This window comes from Pelophylax lessonae, assembly GCF_965119305.1.
Source record: "Pelophylax lessonae genome assembly, chromosome: 5".
NCBI classification, from domain to species: Eukaryota; Metazoa; Chordata; class Amphibia; order Anura; family Ranidae; genus Pelophylax; species Pelophylax lessonae.
The window spans coordinates 535,687,861-535,710,366 of NC_138772.1; positions in this window are offsets into that span (position 1 = coordinate 535,687,861).

Sequence of the window (22,506 nt, forward strand, 5' to 3'; positions counted from 1 at the left end):
CCATCCAGAGCACTGTGTGCATTACAGGCCTCTAAGTCCACTGCGCAGCGCACTGTGTGCATTACAGGTCTCCTCAGAACATCATCTACAGTACTTAGCAGCATTACAGGCCACCATCCAGAGCACAGTGTGCATTACAGGCCTCCTCTTACCACTGGAATCCAGAGCACTGTGTATTACAGGCCTCCCCTCAGACCACCATCGAGCACTGTGCAACATTACAGGCCTCTAAGACCACAAATCCCAGAACACTGTGCATTACAGGCCTCCCCTCAGACCACCATCCAGAGCACTGTGCAGCATTACAGGCCTCCCCTCAGACCATCCAGAGAGGCTAAATCTGTATCTGTGAGTTTGTTTAAACCTTAATACCATAAATAATTAGTGATGAGCTGAACACCCCCCTGTTCGGTTCGCACCAGAAAAATCACAAGTCCTCATTTTAAAGGCTTAAATGTAAGTAACTATTAACCGCTTGCCGACCGCCGCAAGTAGATATACTGCGGCGGTCAGCCCCGGCCAGGCAAAGTGACGTATATATACGTCACTAGCCTGTGACTGGTTTGTGAGCCAATAGCGGACGAGCGCGCGCCTGCCGCGGCTCGTTCACGGAGGAGTCCGCTCGTGTGACCGGCGGACCCAATGTCCGCCGGTCACACTACGATCGTCGGAAGAGCGTGAGAAAGGCGGACGGCTTATGTAAACAAGCCGCCTGTCATTCTCCCCTGTGTAAAAATGGAGATTAGACGGTTCTACTATGTAGAACCGTTGATCTCTGTTTTTACAATAGGAGACCTGTCCCACTACAGTTAGAAACACGCCCCTAGGACACACTTAACCCCTCCCTCTCCAATACAGTTAACCCCTTCCCTGCCAGTGTCATTTTTACAGTAACAGTGCATATTTTTAGCAGTGATTACTGCAGTAATGTCACTGGTAACCCCAAAAGTGTCAAAAATGTCAGTCAAGGGTCCGATCTGTCCGCCACAATGTCGCAGTCCCGCAAAAAAAATCGCAGATCGCCGCCATTACACGTTAAAAAAAAACACCAAAAATGACAAAAATCTTTCCCTTAGTTTGTAAACGATAACTTTTGCGCAAACCAATCAAAATACGCTTTTTGCGATTTTTTTTTACCAAACATATGTAGCATAAAACAAATTGGCCGAAAATGTTAAAAAATTTTGATTTTTACATTTTTTGGGGGGGAATTTCATATAAAAAAATGTGAAAAATATTGTTATTTTTGCAAAATTTACGCTCTTTTTTTGTTTATAGCGCATGATCAAAAAATCGCACAGGTGATCAAATACCACCAAAAGAAAGCTCTGTTTGTGGGAAAAAAGGACGTGAAATTCGTTTAGGTACAGCGTTACACGACCACGCAATTGTCCGTTAAAGTCACGCAGTAAAAAATTGCAAAGCACCCCCTGGTCGGAATGGGGGTAAAATCTTCCGAGGCTTAAGTGGTTAATCACCTGCTGGCCAAGGATTCAAACCCACAGCCTCTCACTTGCTAGCCTTCTATTTTTATATGGCTCTGACATCACCAGCCCCCCCTAATCCATTGCTCAGGTGCAGTGAATAAATTACTGATGTCACTTCAGAAGGGGCGGGACAATTTATAGGTTTTCATTAAAATCCATAATTAATATTAATCACCTGCTGGCCTAGGGATTCAAACTCACAGTCTTTCATTTGTCTGTTATTCTACCAGCTAAGCCACCGAGCCAGCCAATTCTCTCTGGCTAACTAACTTCTATCTGAGTTTGACAGCTCTTTTATAAGGCTCTGACGTCGCCCCATAATCCATTGCTTTGGGTGCAGTGAATAAATTACTGACGTCAGCAATTTATTCACTGCACTTGAGCAGTGCATTGTGGTACGGCTTGTGACGTCAGGTCACTATATAAGAGCTGTCAAAATCAAAACAGCTCATTCCGCGGGAAGCGTCTGGAGAAGCAGGAGCTTCTTCTTTTTTTTTTTCAATTTTTCGGGTGGCGACTGATCATTGGGGGACAATATTTTTTTTATTTTTTTTTAAAAAACTGGCTTTTGTCATTATTTTTTTTTGTACACATTTTTGGTGAATGGGTAGGGGTACCATGTACCTGATATCCATTCACATGGGAGGGGAGGGATCTGGGGGTCCCCTTGTTAAAGGGGGCTTCCAGATTCCAATAAGCCTCCCCCCGCAGACCCCCACAACCACAGCCAAGGGTTGTGGGGAAGAGACCCCTGTCCCCATCAACATGGGGGCAAGGTGCTTTGGGGTGGAGGGGGCAGATGCTATCACTGTAGTTGATTGGCCAGCAAACTCACCTGACCTAAACCCCATAGAGAATCTGTGGGGTATTGTCAAGAGGAAGATGAGAGACACCAGACCCAACAATGTAGATGGGCTGGAGGCCACTATCAAAGAAAATTGGGCTTCCATAACACCTCAGCAGTGCCACAGGCTGATCGTCTCCATGCCACGCTGCATTGATGTAGTAATTCATGCAAAAGGTCTTATGTAATATTCTAATTTTCTGAGATACTGAATTCTGGGGTATCACTAGCTGTAAGCCATAATCATCAACATTAAAAGAAAGACATGCTTGAATTATATCACTCTATGTGTAATGCATCTATAAAAAAATATACTGTATGAGTTTCACTTTTTAAATTGAACTACTGAAATAAATTAACTTTTTGATGATTCTTATTTATATATATATATATATATATATATATATATATATATATATATATAAACTTTACCAAAAGTATTGGGACGCTTGCCTTTACACTCACATGATAAACTTTAATGCCATCCCAGTCTTAGTCTGTAGAGTTCAATATTGAGTTGGCCCACCCTTTGCAGCTATAACAGCTTTAATGCTTCTGGGAAGGCTGTCCACAAGGTTTAGGCGTGTGTCTCTGGGAATGTGTGACCATTCTTCCAGAAGCCCATTTGTGAGGTCAGACACTGATGTTGGACAAGAAGGCCTGGCCCACAGTCTCTGCTATAATTCATCTCAAAGGCGTTATATCTGATTGAGGTCAGGACTGTGCAGGCCAGTTAAGTTCCTCCACTCCAAACTCACTCATCCATATCTTTATGGACCTTGCTTTGTGCACTGGTGTGCAATCATGTTGGAATGGGAAGGGGCCATCCCCAAACTGTTCATACAAAGTTGGGAGCATGAAATTGTCCAAAATGTCTTTATATGTTAACGCCTTAAGTGTTCCCTTCAATGGAACTAAGAGGCAAAGCCCAATCCCTGAAAAACTACCCCACACCTACACTGTCCCACTCCACTCATCACTTGGTTACAGAGGACATATGATCACGCTGCAGACGCGTTTCGTTATTCCGTCTTCTTCAGCGGGTGGACTCGGAGGTATCTGGGAATCACCAGATTTGTAGTACATCAACAAGAAGTGGTGAGATACTCCGGTTACACCGATCACAGTGACTAATTTATGGCTTGTGTTTTTTGTACACCATGTAAGTGCAGTTTTAATGTGCGGTTGGGGGCAATACAGGTTTAAACAATATTATGACATGTACCTCATCTCTTCATTGTATGCACTATGGTTTTGGATGGACTGATGGGTGAGCTGCCTATGTGGATGTAAGGTGGATTTATGATGCTGGGTGATTCCAATACACCATTACTTAATCAAGGCGCATTTATGTCCGTGATCCGGTTAGTTTTCTATTCGAAGGGGGGAGGATCACAGGTGTGGTGAAGTCACTGACAGGACTTAATTAACCGCTTGCCGACTGCTCACAGTATATTTACTGCGGCAGTCAGCCCCTCACAGGCAGAGTGACGTAGGTCTACGTCGCTCGCCTGTGAGGCTCTGGGGAGCGAGCGCACGCCCGCGGAGGCGCGCTCCCGGTCCCGCGCGGTCACGGACCCCCCCACGCGTGTGACCAGCGGACCCGATGTCCACCGGTCACTCGACGATCGGCGGGGGAGATGGAGAATGTCAGGCAGCTTGTGTAAACAAGCCACCTGTCATTCTCCTCGGTGTAAAGACACTGATCACACGGATCTACTACGTAGATCCGTTGATCAGTGTCCTTACAGCTCAAGCCACAGCCAATCACAGTAGAAATCACGCCCCTAGGGACACACACAGCCCCTCCCTCCCAAATAAAGTTAACCCCTTCACTACCAGTGTATTTTTACAGTAACAGTGCATATATATAGCACTGATTACTGTAGAAATGTCACTGGTAACCCCAAAAGTGTCAAAAATGTCAGTCAAGGGTCCGATCTGTCCGCCCCAATGTCGCAGTACCGCAAAAAAAAATCGCAGATCGCCGCCATTACACGTTAAAAAAAAAACAACAAAAATGCCAAAAATCTTTCCCTTAGTTAGTAAACGCAATAACTTTTGCGCAAACCAATCAAAATACGCTTTTTGCAATTTTTTTTACCAAACATATGTAGCATAAAACAAATTGGCTGAAAATTTAAAAAAATTTTGATTTTTACATTTTTTTTGGGGGGAATTTCATATAAAAAAATGTGAAAATATTGTTATTTTTGCAAAATGTACGCTCTTTTTTTGTTTATAGCGCAAAAAGTAAAAATCGCACGGGTGATCAAATACCACCAAAAGAAAGCTCTGTTTGTGGGAAAAAAAGGACGTCAAATTCGTTTAGGTACAGCGTCGCACGACTGCGCAATTGTCCGTTAAAGTCACGCAGTGCCGAATCGCAAAATACCCCCTGGTCGTTTAGCAGGAAAATCCTCCGGGGCTTAAGTGGTTAACAGTAATAAGCAATTGATTTAATCTGTTTATCACTTATCACGTTTTGGCCATATTCTTATTGCTTCATTTATGAACTATGCATGGACTTTAAAATTTCAATGCATTTACTTTAGTTTATTTATCAGCGCTGCCTGAGCTGTTTGGTGATTTTTTTTTTGATTTTTTTTTTCAGCTTTTTTTATTTCCATATGTGTTTATTTAATGGCAACAGGTAAACATGTATAGTTTTACTATAGGTGTTATTTCTATAATCATTCATTATTGTTTTTTAATCATTTTTGGTGCTGTGGTTGGTTTTACTATTTTGTATTGCCTTTCTGCACTTTAAATCTTTTTTACTTTATAGAAAATAAAAAAAAACTTGCTGGAATTAGGCTTTTAATGGCATTAAGCCATTGGTATTTTTTTTTTTTTAAACAAAAAGTTTTTATACTTTCATTGTTATACCATCTTCGATGCCAGCTTAGGTACAATAGTGCTTAGTGTCATTGAATAGCAGAAAGCTCTCTTAGTGTCCTCATCTACGCTATTATTTTATAAAACACAAGCATCAACGTAAAGCTGGAACAACCTTGAATCTTTTCTTTGTTTCAAAAACATAAAGATTTCTGATTGTAGGAGGTGAACTTTTTAGATATAAAAAAAAAAAAATATGTAGAAGTAAGACAAAGTGGTCCTTTGGAATGACGGAAACACTCACACAGCTCGAAATTTCTAATCTCACAAATAATATTGAAATTAGACTTCACAAAGAGGTAAGGATGATTTTTTTCGACTTGCTTAAGAGAATATATAACTTTTTTTTTTTTTTTTTTTTATATTGTAGATTGAAAAACACAAAGTCCTTTCATTTCTATAATCTGAATCATCATTCAATAAAATACACTGGGGCATTGTTCAGAAAATTTACTCGGTACAAGTTGTTAGCATATAAATCAGTTTCTTTTAGGCTAAGGTAATTATATTAGAATTCAGTTTTATATCCCCCTATGTAGCGGGGAACCTTTCCAATGAATGCGTCGTTGTATAATTTTGTAAATTGATCTGGGGTTAGAAAAACAGATGCATATATTAAAAGATCTGTTGTTTTAACTGTTGTTAGGAACAAATAAATACAATATATGTAGATTTGTTTGTCAAAATGGAATTCAAATTTTGGATCACAAGCTCAAACAAAAATAGGTGGGACTTTTAACCACTTGCCGACCATTCACGTTGACTGTACTGCGGCAAAGTGGTTCGTTCCCGTCCAGCGACGTAGACCTACGTCGCTGGACTCCTCCCCTTGTGGGCGGCTCGCGCGCGCCGCCGGGGGCTCGCGCGCGCCGCCGGGGGCTCGCTCCCACTGTCTTCAGTCACAGCGGGAGTCGGGCCAGGGGAGGAGCGGCGGAGACCACCGCCACTCTTCCCCGATCGTCGGGGAATCGAGTCTGGAGATCCGCCCGCTTGTGTAAACAAAGCAGGCGAATCTCCTAAGTGACAAACAGGGTCAGATTGTAGGGTTCAGCATAGCTGAACATGCGATCTGTCCCTGTGTCACTCAGTCACCTCCCCCCACACACGTTAGTAAGCACCAGGCATACATTAACCCCTCCCTCTCCAATAAAATTAACCCCTTCACTGCCAGTGTCATTTTTACAGTAACAGTGCATATTTATAGCACTGATTACTGTAGTAATGTCAATGGTACCCCCAAAAGTGTCAAAAATGTCAGTCAAGGGTCCGATCTGTCCGCCGCAATGTCGCAGTCCCGCAAATAAAATCGCAGATCGCCGCCATTACTCGTTAAAAAACAAAACAATAAAAATGACAGAAATCTTTCCGTTAGTTAGTAAACGCAATAACTTTTGCGCAAACCAATCAAAATACACTTATTGTGATTTTTTTTTACCAAACATAGGTAGCAGAAAACAAATTGGCCAAAAATTAAAAAAAAAATTTCATTTTTAGATTTTTTTGGGGGGGAATTTCATATAAAAAAATGTGAAAAATATTGTTATTTTTTTAAAATTTACGCTCTTTTTTTGTTTATAGCGCAAAAAGTAAAAATCGCACATGTGATCAAATACCACCAAAAGAAAGCTCTGTTTGTGGGAAAAAAAGGACATAAATTTCGTTTGTGTATGGCATCACACAACCGCACAATTGTCAGTTAAAGTCGCACAGTGCCGAATCGCAAAAAGTGGCCTGGACATAAGACAGCAAAATCCTCCGGTGGTAAAGTGGTTAAGGTGCAGGCATATATTTAGGAAATCAATTGGAAAAAAAAAAAACATATTGTTTTATTCACAATAGCCTAAAAATGATAATTTAGTTATCTAAAATATACTACCCTCCTAGCTAGTATATTTTAAATACCCAAATCATTAGTATATTTTAGATAATTAAAAGTACCTTTAGGAGAATAGTATATTTTAGATAACGATCATTTTTTAGACTATTGTAAATACAATTATAAGATTTTTATCTAAGTGATATTTTAAATGTATGCATGCACCTTAACCTTCCTAGCGGTATTCCCGAGTGTGACTCGGGGTAAGATTTTAGTGCCAAAATCGGTAACCCCGAGTCACACTCGGGGTAGCGCTAGGAAGATCGCTGGATGCTGGAGGAGGTTTTACTTGCCTTTTCTCCGGGATCCAGCGAAGACTGCGAGCGGTATGCGGCGGCGGAGCTCTCTCCCGATCATCTGCGAGCCCCGGCTTCCGTCTCCGGCGACGTGACGTCCGCCGGGGGGTGGAACCGGCGGCAAATTCAAATGTAAAATGCACCAAACACACTGATACCGTTCAAAATAAAATAAAATCACATTACATTGCCCCCCAGTGCCCTTTCCTGCAGTTTTACTGTACTTTTTATGTAAATATATGTATATATATATATACATATATATATATATATATATATATATATATATATATATATATACGTATATATATATACACATATACATATATATATATATATATATATATATATATACATAGATATATATATATATATATATATATATATATATACACACGTATATATATATATATATATATATATATATATATATATATATATATACACGTAATTCTTGTGAATGAGCAGCCCAAACCAACTGTATACATTATATATATATAATATATAATATATATAATAATAATAATATTATATTATATATATTATATATTATATTATATTATATATAATAAATGTATACAGTTGGTTTGGACTGCTCATTCACAAGAATTACATGCAAAATAATGGTACCGCTTTCAGCACCTAAAATCCAAAAGAATCATACCGCCAGGGAGGTTAAAAGTCGCACCTATTTTGGTTTTTGAGTTTGTGATACTGCAAGGGATGTTGGTGCCAAAATATACGGTCCCAGCAATGTTTGGTAGCTTCAAATCTTGAACACCATAGTACAGCTTTTCTCAACTACTTTACCCTGGAGGAGCATTTACTGTATATAAATAAATAGTTTACAGGTCTCAGGGAACCCATGCATAAAACCATCTGCATCTCACTGTATGTTACCGTGGTAAACTGGAGATATAATATTCCAATAATTATTGTCACTGATCTTTTGAGTAGAGAAGGATATCTTACTTTTGCTTTGCTTATTTTGGCCAGCATATTAGCCTATTCCTTTTTGTTCTGGCTTTCCTTCCCCCACAAAGAATATAGACAGTAGTGATCGACCGATATAGTTTTTTTAATGCCGATACCGATATTTAGGTCATCGCATATCGGTATCGGTCGATATCGGCCGATATGTTAAGGCATGTAAAAATGTATTCATTTTTTTTTCCAGGTATTCTTGAGGAGGGATCTGGGGGTCTAAAAGACTCCAAACCCCTCCTTGGCACTGAAAAGCATTCAAAGCACAAACACCAAGGAATGCGGGAGGCCGGCGGCAATCGCTGTTACTAAACACGCACGTGCCGCCGAGACCTCGTGCACAAAATCATGTAGTACTACGTGAATCTGCGCAGCCGAGCCGCCCTGCTGCAGTAATACTATGGTAGGCGGTCGGCAAGAGGTTAATACCTTTAATGCCTCTTAGTATGGCTCCAAGCATGTATGCCAGATATATAAAGGAAAGGAAGGGAGATCTCACATAATGAAATACCGCTTTATTACATAAAATCTTAAAAGAAATGCACTTACATAGCAATCCACATCAACAGCCACTTTAAAACCAGGAAGTGTCACTTTCAACATGACGGCTGTGCACTCCAAGTAGCAGATATGACATCACTAGGAAGTTCCATCCAACACGTTTCGTCATCAACATGAAAAATCCTTAGGAGTAGATACTTCTAGCTTATAATAAATGCTCTTTATATCCTTTTAGCCCAAACTGGGTGTTTAGCCAATAACATCAGCGACCATCTGCACTCCGTTGTTTGCAAACTAGCTGTCAGCTGGGAATCTGTTATTCAGTGAGGAGTAGCAATGGGAGTGGATGTGCCCGTGGGTCAGAACCTTTCTCAGAGGGCATCATTCATCATGACTGACAAGGATCTGCATTGCTGGATGATTGGATTGGTAATGGATCTACATTGTGGGACATTTTGTGGCCTTTTTTTAACCACTTGCTGACCACCCTATAGCGGTTTTACTGCTACAGGGTGGTAGCTGTGTGCCAGATCCCGTATGAATACGTGATTCGGCATTTCCTGCAACAGGGGGCCCGGGCCGAACCATTTGCCCATCTCCATTCTGGGAAGGCTGTTCACAAGGTTTGTGTCTATGGGAATGTTTGACTATTCTTCCAGAAGTGCATTTGGGAGGTCAGGCACTGATGTTGGACAAGAAGGCCTGGCTCACAATCTGCGCTCTAATTTATCCCCCACTGCCCCAAAGCACCCCCCCCCCATGTGGCTGGCCTGGTATGGTTCAGGAGGGGGGGCCCTCTCTCTCCTCCCCCCCTCCCCTTTCCTGATGTGCCAGGCCCAAAGGCCTTTCTTTCTTTATTTTTTCAATAGCTGGGTGCCGGCAATTGTCATTAAAAATGGGATTTTACTTGTTTTTTCTTTTCTTTAGAAATGTCATTTTTGCTGCAGCATATTTTATGCATGCCACATATGTGCCACTTTTTATAAGGGACCCCCTCAGGGACTATATTTGGAGGAATGTTTCATTTTATTATTGCACTTTAAGCATTGTCAAAATCACTGCTCCTGAAAAAACAATTGTTTTTTTTTTTTATTGCATTGATACATGTCCCCCAGGGCAGTACCCAAACCCCCATGCCCCTTTCATGCCCAATTACTTGCATAAAGGCCTCCAAAAGGAGCTCCCATAGACTTCAATGGGGTTCACGGTACGGGTTAGACCATTTCCCATATTCCAGGATTCTGCCGCAAACCGAACAGTGGGATGTTCGGCTCATGTCTATCCCAGGAGAGTTGAAGCTGTTATAGCTGCAAAGGGTGGGACAACTCAATATTGAACCCTACGAACTAAGACTGGGATATCATTAACCACTTGCCTACAGTGCACTTTCACCCCCTTCCTGCCCAGACCGATTTTCAGCTTTCTGCGCTCTCACACTTTGACTGAGAATTACTCAGTCATGCAACACTGTACCCATACAAAAATTGTGTCCTTTTTTTCACACAAATAGAGCTTTCTTTTGATGGTATTTGATCAATACTGGGTTTTTTATTTTTTGTGCTATAAATAAAAAAAGACTGAAAATATCGTGAAAAAACGCATTTTTCTTTGTTTCTGTCATAAAATTTTGCAAATTAGTCATTTTTCTTCACAAATTTTGGCCAAAATTTATACTGCTACTTATCTTTGGTAAAAATAACCTAAGTAAGTGTATATTATTTGGTCTTTGTGAAAGTTATAGAGTCCACAAGCTATGGTGCGAATCATTGAAAACTGATCACACTTGACCACACCTGATGTACTGAAGGCCTATCTCATTTCTTGAGACACTAAAAAGTCAGGAAAGTACAAATACCCCCCAAATGACCCCTTTTTGGAAAGTAGACATTCCAAGGTATTTAATAAGGGGCATGGTGAGTTTTTTGAAGTTGTCATTTTTTTCCCACAACTCTTTGCAAAATGAAGATTTTTTTTTTTTTTACAAATTGCCATATTAACAGGTTATTTCTCTCACACAGCACATGTATACTTGCAACTACACCCCAAAACACATTCTACTACTCCTCCTGAGTATGGCGATACCACATGTGTGAGACTTTTTCACAGCCTGGCCACATACAGAGGCCTAACATTCAAGTAGCCCCGTCCGGCATTCTAGGAGCACAAATTACACATATAATTTCCTGACAACCTATCGCACTTTTGAAGGCCCTGGAGCACCAGGACAATGGAAACCCCCATAAAATGACCCCATTTTGGAAAGCAAACAGCCCAACATATAATTTTTGAGGCATAATGAGTCTTTTGAATATGTCATTTTTTTCCACAAGTTTTTGGAAAATGTGGAAAGAAAATGAAAACACATTTTTTTTTACACAAAGCTGTCCATTTATGCAATATTTCTAACACATAGCATGTACATAGCAAAAATTGCACCCCAAAATACATTCTGCTATTCCTCCTGAGTATGGCGATACCACATGTGTAACACTTTTTCACAGCCTGGCCACATACAGACGCCTAACATCCAAGTAGCGCTTTACACAAAGTTGTCCATTTATCCACTTTAAGACTGGGCCTATTTTTGACACTTGGTGTTTACAAGCTAAAATCATTTTTTTTGCTAGAAAATTACTTGGAACCCCCAAACATTATATATTTTTTTTAAGCAAAGACCCTAGAGAATAAAATGGAGATCGTTGCAATATTTTTTATCACACCATATTTGCGCAGCAGTCTTCCAGATGCGATTTTTTTGAAAAAAATTCACTTTTTTTAACTAAAAAATAAGAAAACAGTAAATTTAGCACAATTTTTTTCCATATTGTGAAAGATAATGTTATGCCCAGTAATTAGATACCCAACATGTCATGCTTCAAAATTGCGCATGCTCACAGAATGGCGCCAAACATTGGTACTTAAAAATCCCCATAGGCAACATTTAAAAATTTCTGCAGGTTACTAGCTTAGAGTTACAGAGGAGGTCTAGGGCTCAAATTATTGCTCTCGCTCTAACGATCGCGGCGATACCTCACATGTATGGTTTGAACACCGTTTACATATGTGGGCGGGACTTGCGTATGCATTTGCTTCTGCGCGCAAGCTAACGGGGACAGGGCGCTTTAATTTTTTTTTTTTTTCCCTATTTATTTTATTTATTATTTTTTTATTTTTACACAGTTTAAAAAAAAATGTTTTGATCATTTTTATTCCTATTACAAGGAATGTAAACATCCCTTGTAATAGAAATAGGCATGACAGGTCCTCTTTATTGTGAGATCTGGGGTCAAAAAGACCTCACACCTCACAACTACACTAAAAAAGAAAAGAAAAAAAAAATTGTTGAAAGAGGAAAAAAAAAAAAGCAAAAAAAAAAAGCGGCCCTTTAAACCGGTTGCTAGGCAACGTCTTTTGACGTAGCTCCGGTCCTCCAAGACCATAGAGTTGAGTGAGGGCCATCTTGCCCTCACTCGACTTCCTGTCTCTGAGGATCCGGGACCGGATAGTTTTCCCCGCTGCCGGCGGGTCCGGTAAGCTGGGAAAACGTCTGGGACGCGGCAGGAGGGGGGGGGGGCACCTCTTCCCCTGCACCGTAAGGGTAATTCCGCGGCGAATCCGCCACTGGGACCACCCTTATCTGAAAGCCGACCGCCCGCCGTTTCAAAAAATACCGGGGTTATGGGGGCTATCTGCTGCCATAACCCCAGTATTTAGCTTTTAATGGCCGACGCATATAGTCGTTAGGCGGTCAGTAAGTGATTGCATGTATATGGCAAACAGGTGACGATGACTGATGGGGTGACAGTTGACGATGACTGATGGGGTGACAGGTGACAATGACTGATGGGGTGACAGGTGACGATGACTGATGGGGTGACAGGTGACGATGACTGATGGGGTGACAGGTGACGATGACTGATGGGGTGACAGGTGACGATGACTGATGAGGTCACAGGTGACGATGATTGATGAGGTAACAAGTGACGATGATTGATGGGGTGACAGATGACAATCACTGACGGGGTGACATGTGACGATGATTGATGGGGTGACAAGTGACGATCACTGATGGGGTGTCAAGTGACGATGATTGATAGGGTGACAGATGACAATGACTGATGGGGTGACAGGTGACGATGACTGATGGGGTGACAGGTGACGGTGATTGATGGGGTGACGGGCGATGGTCACTGATGGGTGACAGGTGACGGGCGTTGGTGCACGGCGGTACTGATGGCAGTCTCTGGTGACCGGTGAACTTTAGGCTATGTTCACATGTGAGCGTAGCGATCGCGGGCAGAATCACTGCGATTCTGCCCGTGATCCAGAAATCATTGCAAATCGTGGGACGCCTGTGCGTTGCCCGTGATTTGCAATAGCACCCCAAACGATGTGCGATGTTGCTGCAATTTCCGCCTGCCGAATCGAGGTAACATCACGCAAACAACGCATGACGCCCCAAAGAAGCTCTTGTACCTTTTTTGGGCGTCATGCGTTGTTTGCGCGATGTTACAGCGATTTGGCAGGTGGAAATGGTGGCAACATCGCACAGCGTTTGGGGTGCTATTGCAAAAAACGGGCAACGCACAGGCGTCCCGCAATTTGCAATGATTTCCGGATTGCGGGCAGAATCGCTGTGATTCTGCCCGCGATCGCTGCGCTCACATGTGAACGTTATGGGTGTCAATTTCTGGGCACTGATGAGGTGACTGTTGGGTGACAGGTGACATTGGGGGGGCTGAGGACTGTGTGGGGGGACCTTTATTAGTGTGATTTTACTTTTGACCTGTGTACAGAGCAGTAACTCACTATTTCTAGCTCTGCTCCCCTCATACTGGAAACTGTATGTGGGGAGAAGAGCTAGTAACAGTGTGTTACTGCTCTTTGTTTACATTTTCTGATCGGCTGTGAATGGATTCACAGCCGATCACATAGTAAACAGTCACTGTCAGTGACTGTTTACTACTGCCGGTGACAGCTGTGTTCCTACGGAACACAGTGCCACCGACATGACCGCGCTGCGCGCTCCCGATCGCGCATGCGCGGTCATCTCCCGGCCGCCTCCATTGTGATCGGCTGTGTCATTGGAACACAGCCGATCACGTGGGAAACAGCCACGCCCAGTGGCTGTTTCCCCCCTGCCGGTGACGGGGGGTGTCCCGGGGACACCCCGACACCGGCAGTGCACGGCGGCGCGCCCGCGATCGCGCGCCTGCCGTGCATTTCCTGGGTCACGTCATATGACGTCCGCCCAGGATAATAGCCGCACCGTCCCGCCGTCATATGATGGCGGGCGGCGGGAGGTGGTTAAAGTTCATGTGCGTGTAAAGGCAGGCGTCCCAATACTTTTAGTAATATTGTGTATCTTATATTGGGTTACTAGTTTTCATTGTTTGAACATTTAATGGAGTTCTGCTTTAAAGCGAAACTCCACTTTTGTTGAGAAAAAACATTCCCCTCTGGGTGATCTCTGTACATTACAAGAATTTTAACAAACTTTGTTGCAGATTCCTACCTTTTGTTATTCTGAAGAAATCATTGTTTGTTCCTCTGTGCTGAGTGGGTCTAATGGGAGTGGTTTCATAATTATCTATCAGCTGCAGCAGCTGCAGGGCTCTAATGAGGAAAGCTGATGAGCCTTCATCCCTTTGGAAGTGTTCCTATTGGGAGTATCTCACCAAAAATGAAATTTCTGTTGCAGGGGATGCCAGAAATCGGACTTGTATCTTAGTGCAGACTTCTGGGAAAATTGGTGAGCCAATCACACAAGCAGGAAAATATGTTTCTGGGGTGTGGTCAGTATACATCCCAGTGGCGGCCCGTCTATTAGGGGTGCAGGAGAGCCGCCCCCCCCCCCCCCATCCATGCGTCCGGCTCCCTAATACACATGCGGGGTGCCGGACGCATGGATTCCAATGGGGATTTTTTTTTTGAAGCACGTGATTAGACCCAGAGGCTCTAATAGGCTTCAAAAAAGGGTGAGCTCGGGGGGGAAGCAGAGCACTGCGCCCTGAGCCCACCCAGTTGTGTGACAATAGCGAATAGATATTCGCCATTGTCACATGGATTCTCCTCCTGGCCAATCAGGAAGCAGGTCCCCGATTGGCCGAAAGGAGAAGTCATCCTATTTGCGAAAGAGGAGGAGGGAGGAGACGCAGGGGAAGCTCAACCAATGAAGGGGGACACAGAGCAGACTGAGGGGGAAGCTGCTGCTGCCACCTCCACATGTCAGTCCAGGGGCAGCACAGGGTGAGTGAGCCGGCAACCGGGGGGTTATGGGGTGCAGTGCAGGCTGGAGTTGGTGTGGTCCATGGTCAGGTCTATCTGCGGCCCCCCCCCCCAAACCCATGGAGCACCAGCCACCACAGAACAGCCCCCGGCGGCCATATTGCATTGCATTTTTAGAAAATTACAACAGCTGCAGATTGAAAAGGAAAGGTAATATTTAATAGCATTCAATTACAACATGATTTGTGTCCCAATTGTATACGCTATATTGTTTTTTCTTTATTTGCTATTTTTTTTTTCCCCACGAAAGTGGAGTTACCCTTTAAGTTACGTCTATTTTGTTTTATTTTCATGACCTTGGCTGTGAAGGAGCGTACACAGTTTTCTAGTCAAGCGTTACAATGCGGCGCGGATGACACTTCGGGAAGATGGACAGATCTATTGGCCTTAGAGTAGGCCTGCCAAATCAGAACTGATGAAGGTCAGGCAAAGGTGAGCACGAGCCAAAGTAATATTTGCAGACAAGAAACAGAAAAATCCTCTCACTTATCTGGCCAACCAAATTGCACTGGATAGCAAAATACAAACGAGATAAACACGGGCATTGGGAAGGAAAATCAATAGATTCTGGCAGCTGCCAGGGATCTGATGCAGCAGAGTGATCCATCTCCAAACTAAATTGAAACTACATTACAGAAATGTCTTGTTAACATTTCTCTGGACAGGCTCCAAGTGCCGGAATAAAACTGCCACGTACAGACAAGCGGATACTTACAGCGTCCAGAATGACATGGACAGCCTGATGATTATGCATTTCGTTTGCGCTGTCATTTAACAGTGTGGGGAAAAAAATAAATAAAGCGTGCTTCTTTTATTAAAGAAACTTAAAAAAAAAAAACTTTTTTACATTTCTTGTTGCACATTAAAGAATTTTGTTTTTTATTTGCATTTGTAAAAATTATAATTTCAATTGCATGGTATTGTTTTACAAAAAATAAATATTTCTGTGCATAAATTGTAATTATTTGTACATAGGGGCAGCTGTATCTACTTGTTACATAATCATATCCTGCTTCCTACTTTGCATTGCTCCAATGGTTTTGGTTTATTGTTCCTGTTCACAACAGGGGAGGATCCAGTGATCCAGTCCTCCCTTAGACCCCCCCCCCCCCACAAGAAAATAGTGCACCGGCCAGCGGCGCAGGTGAGCGCACTGAGAGGGCTGACAGGCAGGTGAGCAGGAAGGGCGGTCAGGCAGGTAAGCTGGTGGGCAGAAAGGCAGGTGAGGGCACTGAGAGAGCGGACAGGCAGGTGAGTGGGTGGGCCAGCGGTGGGCCAGCAGTGGGCCAACGGCATGGGTGAAGGCACTGAGAGGGCGGACAGGCAGGTGAGCAGACTGGCCGGCGGCGCAAGTGAGGGCACTGAGAGGGCAGAAAGGCAGGTGAGCGGGCAGGCTAGCAGGGCAGGTGAGTGCACTGAGAGCGCAGACAGGCAGGGGAGCGGGCCGGCGGTGCAGCTGAGGGTACTGAGAGGGCGAATAGGCAGGTAAGCAGGCGGGTCTGGGGCGCGGGTGAGGCCACTGAGAGGGCAGACAGGCAGGTGAGCGGGCTGGCGGCGCAGATGAGGGAACTGAGAGGGCGGACAGGCAGGTAAGCTGGTGGGCAGAAAGGCAGGTGAGGGCACTGAGAGGGCGGACAGGCAGGTGAGTGGGTGGGCCAGCAGTGGGCCAACGACATGGGTAAAGGCACTGAGAGGGCGGACAGGCAGGTGAGTAGACAGTCCGGCGGCGCAAGTGAGGGCACTGAGAGGGCAGAAGGCAGGCGAGCGGGCAGGCTAGCGGGGCGGGTGAGTGCACTGAGAGCGCAGACAGGCAGGTGAGCGGGCCGGCAGCGCAGATGAGGGTACTGAGAGGGCGGATTGGCAGGTAAGCAGGCGGGTCTGGGGCGCGGGTGAGGCCACAGAGAGGGCAGACAGGCAGGTGAGCGGGCTGGCGGCGCAGATGAGGCCACTGAGAGGTCAGACAGGCCAGTGAGCGGATTGACAGGCAGGGGAGCGGGCAGGCGAATGAGCAGGGAGATGACATCATCTCTCACCACCCGCCCTGCATTACTACTGTCCAGCTTGTGACAAAGCACCGCAGTGGGCAGAGGTGAGATTACATTATATCTCACTGCCCGCCCTCACTCTGGGACACTGGCAAGTAACAATCCGCTCTAGGTGGCAAGTGACAAGCTGTATTTGGTGGCAGGTGACGTGGCAAGTTACAAGCTGCATCTGTTGGCAGGCAATGTGGCAAGTGACAAGTTGCATCTGGTGGCAGGAGACATGGCAAATGACAAGCTGCATCTGGTGGCAGGTGAAGTGGCAAGTTACAAGCTGCACCTGGTGGCAGGCGACGTGGCAAATGACAAGCTGCACCTGGTGGCAGGTGATGTGGTAAGTTACATCTGGTGACAGGTGATGTGGCAAGTGACAAGCTGCATCTGGTGGCAGGCGACGGTGGCAAGTGACAAGCTGCATCTGGTAGCAGGCTTTTGATTTTGATTTTTACATTTTTATTGGGGAATGTTATATAGCAGAATGTGAAAAAAATATTTTTTTTTTCAGAATTGTCGCTCTTTTTTTGTTTATAGCGCAAGAAAAAAAAATTGCACAGGTGATCAAATCCCACCAAAAGAAAGCTCTATTTATGGGAAAAAAAGGACATCAATTTTATTTGGGTACAGTGTTGCACGGCCGTGCAATTGTCAGTTAAATTAATGCAGTGCCGAATCGCAAAATTTGGCCTGGTCATTAAGGGGGCAAATCCTTCCGGTCCAGAAGTGGTTAAAAAAAAAAATGAGACTTTACAAATACTTTAAGGATAGAATGTCCAACCATCTTTATGAATGGCGAGAGGTTCTAGAATTTAATGTCTCCTGCAACATTCTATAATGTGTAAAGCACAACGGCAGGACTGATAAGATCCATTTCATCCTCTTGGATAGGGTCCATAGAGTAAACAGGGAGATGATTGGAATAAAATCCTTCTGCCTCAACAATGCAGATGGATTCGTCAATTTTGATAATTTGAAGAACCAGGGATTAATGGGATGATAAATGTCAGCTGTTATTTGTAATGATTTCAAAAAGTATAAATGGGATATATTTGTGTGTGGCACAGTGGATCCACATATATCAAGAATAAGGTATCTAAAAAATATTATTAAAAATAAATTAAACAAAAAAAAAACACATTTGCAATATTTGTTTCTAAACAATGTCATGAATTTATTGCAATTTATATTATTATTGTACAACAGTCTTGGACACTTGTCACAGACAAGCTTTAGCAGCCTTTGTCAATATGTTTCATGGGAAAGATCTGCTTCTTCAGGAAAGTCTCAGATATACAGTATATCAAAAGCTGGCTTGTTCACTGGCCTAATATATTTAGAAATAAATATGTGAATACCAATAACTGTACAAGCATTCCCATGCACTCACATGCCCATACAATCTTTTCGGCCGACAATCTGCACGTGTGTACGGGGCATTAGTGTGATGGTCAGTGGGAAGAATGCTGCTTACACTCGTGGTCATTGAGAAGAATTTTGCCCTTATAGATAGCTAAAAAGATCATTGGTGTCAGTGGGAACTTATCTGAGAAGTAGAAATTGTTCATTAAAAGTAAAGGGGGGGTAAAGCTGCGCTAAATGATATGTGTAATAAAACAATAAATAGAAAATGTTTTCTCTAAGGGATAGCAATATACTATCAGATTAATGATCACTCAATATTCGAGACCGATCAAATAAATATAGTGCATTCAACAGATCAATAGAAGTGACTCCAGATAATACATTGCAAAATATATAGTGCATTCAGCAAATCAATGAAAGTGACTCCGGATAATGTGATAAATGTAATAAATAATAAACCACAAAGTCCATAAAGGAATAAATAAAAAATAAATAAAAAAGTCCAAAAGTGAATAAAGGTGTTCAGGGACAGAATCCTCCACCACTTAAGGATAATCTCTCCACCGCGCTGGGAAAAAATAACGCTCGTGCGCTTACCAGATGATGGCTGTATGTAGGCATGTATCACTCATGAAAGTATATCCAACCAGCTCAAATCAGGACCCTTTAACAGCTCCACTTAGACCAGCAGGATGATTGCCCTCAGACCAGCAAGATGACAGACACCGCAGCATAGACACGGACAATCCACAATCCAGCAATGGTCATGAAAGAATAATGGCCACCATAGTGAAGTATGTAGGGATAAACATTTATTAACCACTTGCCGACTGCCGCACGACTATTTACGTCAGCGGTCAGCCCCTCACAGGCAGAGCGACGTAGGGCTACGTCGCTAGCCTGTGAGGGTCTAGGGAGCGAGCCGCGCTCCCGCGTGGTCACGGACCACCCCCCCCCGCACGTGTGACCGGCGGACCCGATGTCCGCCAGTCACTCGCGATCATCGGGTGGAGAGGGAGAAAGGCAGGCGGCTAATGTAAACAAGCCGCCTGTCATTCTCCCCTGTGTAGGAATGGTGATCATACGGTTCTACTATGTAGGACTGTTGATCACTGTTCCTACACCTCAAGCCACAGCCAATCACAGTTAGAATCACGCCCCTAGGGACACACATAACCCCTCCCTCTCAAAAAAAGTTAACCCCTTCACTGCCAGTGTAATTTTACAGTAACAGTGCATATGTATAGCACTGATTACTGCAGTAATGTCACTGGTAACCCCAAAAGTGTCAAAAATGTCAGTCAAGGGTCCGATCTGTCCGCCGCAATGTCGCAGTCCGGCAAAAAAAAAATCACAGATCGCCGCCATTACTCGTTTAAAAAAAAAAAACAACAAAAATGACAAAAATCTTTCCCTTTGTTAGTAAACGCGATAACTTTTGCGCAAACCAATCAAAATACGCTTTTTGCGATTTTTTTTTTTTTACCAAACATATGGTAAAAAAAAAAAAATGGCCCAAAATGTTAAAAAATTTAGATTTTTACTTTTTTTTGGGGGGGAATTTCATATAAAAAATGTGAAACATATTGTTATTTTTGCAAAATTGACGCTGTTTTTTTGTTTATAGCGCAAAAAGTAAAGATCGCACAGGTGATCAAATACCACCAAAAGAAAGCTCTGTTTGTGGGAAAAAAAGGACGTCAAATTCGTTTAGGTACAGCGTCGCACGACCGCGCAATTGTCCGTTAAATTCACGCAGTGCCGAATCGCAAAATAGGCCCTGGTAAGAAAGGGGGTAAAATCTTCCGGGGCTTAAGTGGTTAAAAGAAGGTAAAACACTCACATATATGTAAAGGAAAAAGCGCTTGTATCAGCAGAATCTGTAAACACCGCCGCCCGACTTACGGGTATCGCGTAGTGACGTCAGCACGCCTTCCCAACGCGTTTCACCTTATGAAGTTATATGCCAGCATACCTTTGTATTTTACCTTTCTATGATGTATTATGGTGTCTCCTTTTTTCTAGGGGCTAATTAATGTTGCCTTAACCACTTGCCTACTGGGCACTTAAACCCCCCTTCTGCCCAGGCCAATTCTCAGCTTTCAGCACTGTCGCATTTTGAATGTAAATTGCACGGTCATGCAACACTGTACCCAAATTTAATTTTTTATCATTTTTTTTCCAAACAAATAGAGCTTTATTTTGGTGGTATTTAATCAATACTGGGGTTTTTATTTTTTTCTGAACAAACAAAAAAAATGACCGAACATTTTGAAAAGAAAAATAAACGTTTTTATAGTTAGTTATAAATATTTGCAAACAGGTAATTTTTCTCCTTCATTGATGTGCGCTGATGAGGCGGCACTAATAGGCTGCACTGATGGGCACTGATAGGCGGCACTGATAAGGCAGCACTGGTGGGCACTGATGAGTGGCACCGATGGGCAAATAATAGGCAGCACTGATGGGCAATAATAGGTGGCACAGATGGGCACTGATAGGTGGCATTGATGGGTGGCACTGATGGGCAACAATAGGCACTGGTAGGTGGCACTTATGGGCAGCACTCATGATGGGACACTGACTGGCACTAATAGATGGCACTGGTGGGCACTGATAGGTGGCACTGGAGGACAATGATATGTGGCACTGTGGGCACTGGTAGGTTGCACTGGTATGTGGTGCTGGTGGGCACTGATAGATGGCGCTGGTGGGCACTGGTAGGTGGCTCTGGTAGGCACAGATGCCCCTCTCCTCTTGGGGACCGATGTCCCTCTGACCGCAGCGGTGATCAGCATTTTTTTCTCCGCACACTGACACCATGAGAAGAAAAAAACAGCTGATCTCCGGCTGCTGTTTACATCACATGATCAGCTGTCATTGGCTGACAGCTGATCACGTGGTAAGGGGCCAGGACCGGGTTTCTCTTTGGACCCATATCCTTACTGCAGGGTTTCCATGACTCATCGCTATGTTGTAACAAGTGGTTAATACCCATCCTATATGTGAGTTTCCACTTTGTTTTTATTCATTAAAGGTTTGTGCATTTATACTACACTCATATTGGCACCCTTTAGTGTTCTTTCAGAGGGTTTGGCTGTCAAACATGCTGCCTTTAAGGCTTCTGCTTGTAATTTACACTGGAAAAAATATGATTATAGATCCAGTTCACTTCTGGTGTGTTCACATTGTTGTCAGTCAAGCCTTGATGAAGGGGGCGCTGGATCCGAAACACTTTGGCTACCTTTTTGGATTGTACCCCTGACTTTTAATGGAATAAAGTTGTATCTGGATCTCTTGGCAGTGATGTGGTGCTTCATTTTTAGTTCTCATTACATTACATTGTAAGCCAAGGAGACTGTGGGAATCCTCTCGGATGTGGAAGGAACCAGGTCATGTACACCAACACCAATACCTTAGGTTAACAATACCAGTGAGATAACCCTCACTGGTATTGTTAAGAGAGAGGGAGAGTTAAAGTGGAAAGATAAGCGCCATCTTTCCACCTTAACTCTCCCCAGATTGATATAGCTGCTGTCCAGCAGTGGCTCCATTGGCCCTCCATAGAGTGGCTCCACCTTAAGACAGGAAGTATCCAACTGGCAGGATCATCAGGTGAAAATAAAGAAAGAAAATTAAAAAAATAAAACATAATTCAGCCACCACATTTAAGGATATACAGTATCTCACAAAAGTGAGTACACCCCTCACATTTTTGTAAATATTTTATTATATCTTTTCATGTGACAACACTGAAGAAATGACACTTTGCTACAATGTAAAGTAGTGAGTGTACAGCTTGTATAACAGTGTAAATTTGCTTTCCCCGCAAGTGAAAATGTCCAAAATGGGCCCAAAGTATCAATATTTTCTGTGGCCACCATTATTTTCCAGCACTGCCTTAACCCTCTTCGGTATGGAGTTCATCAGA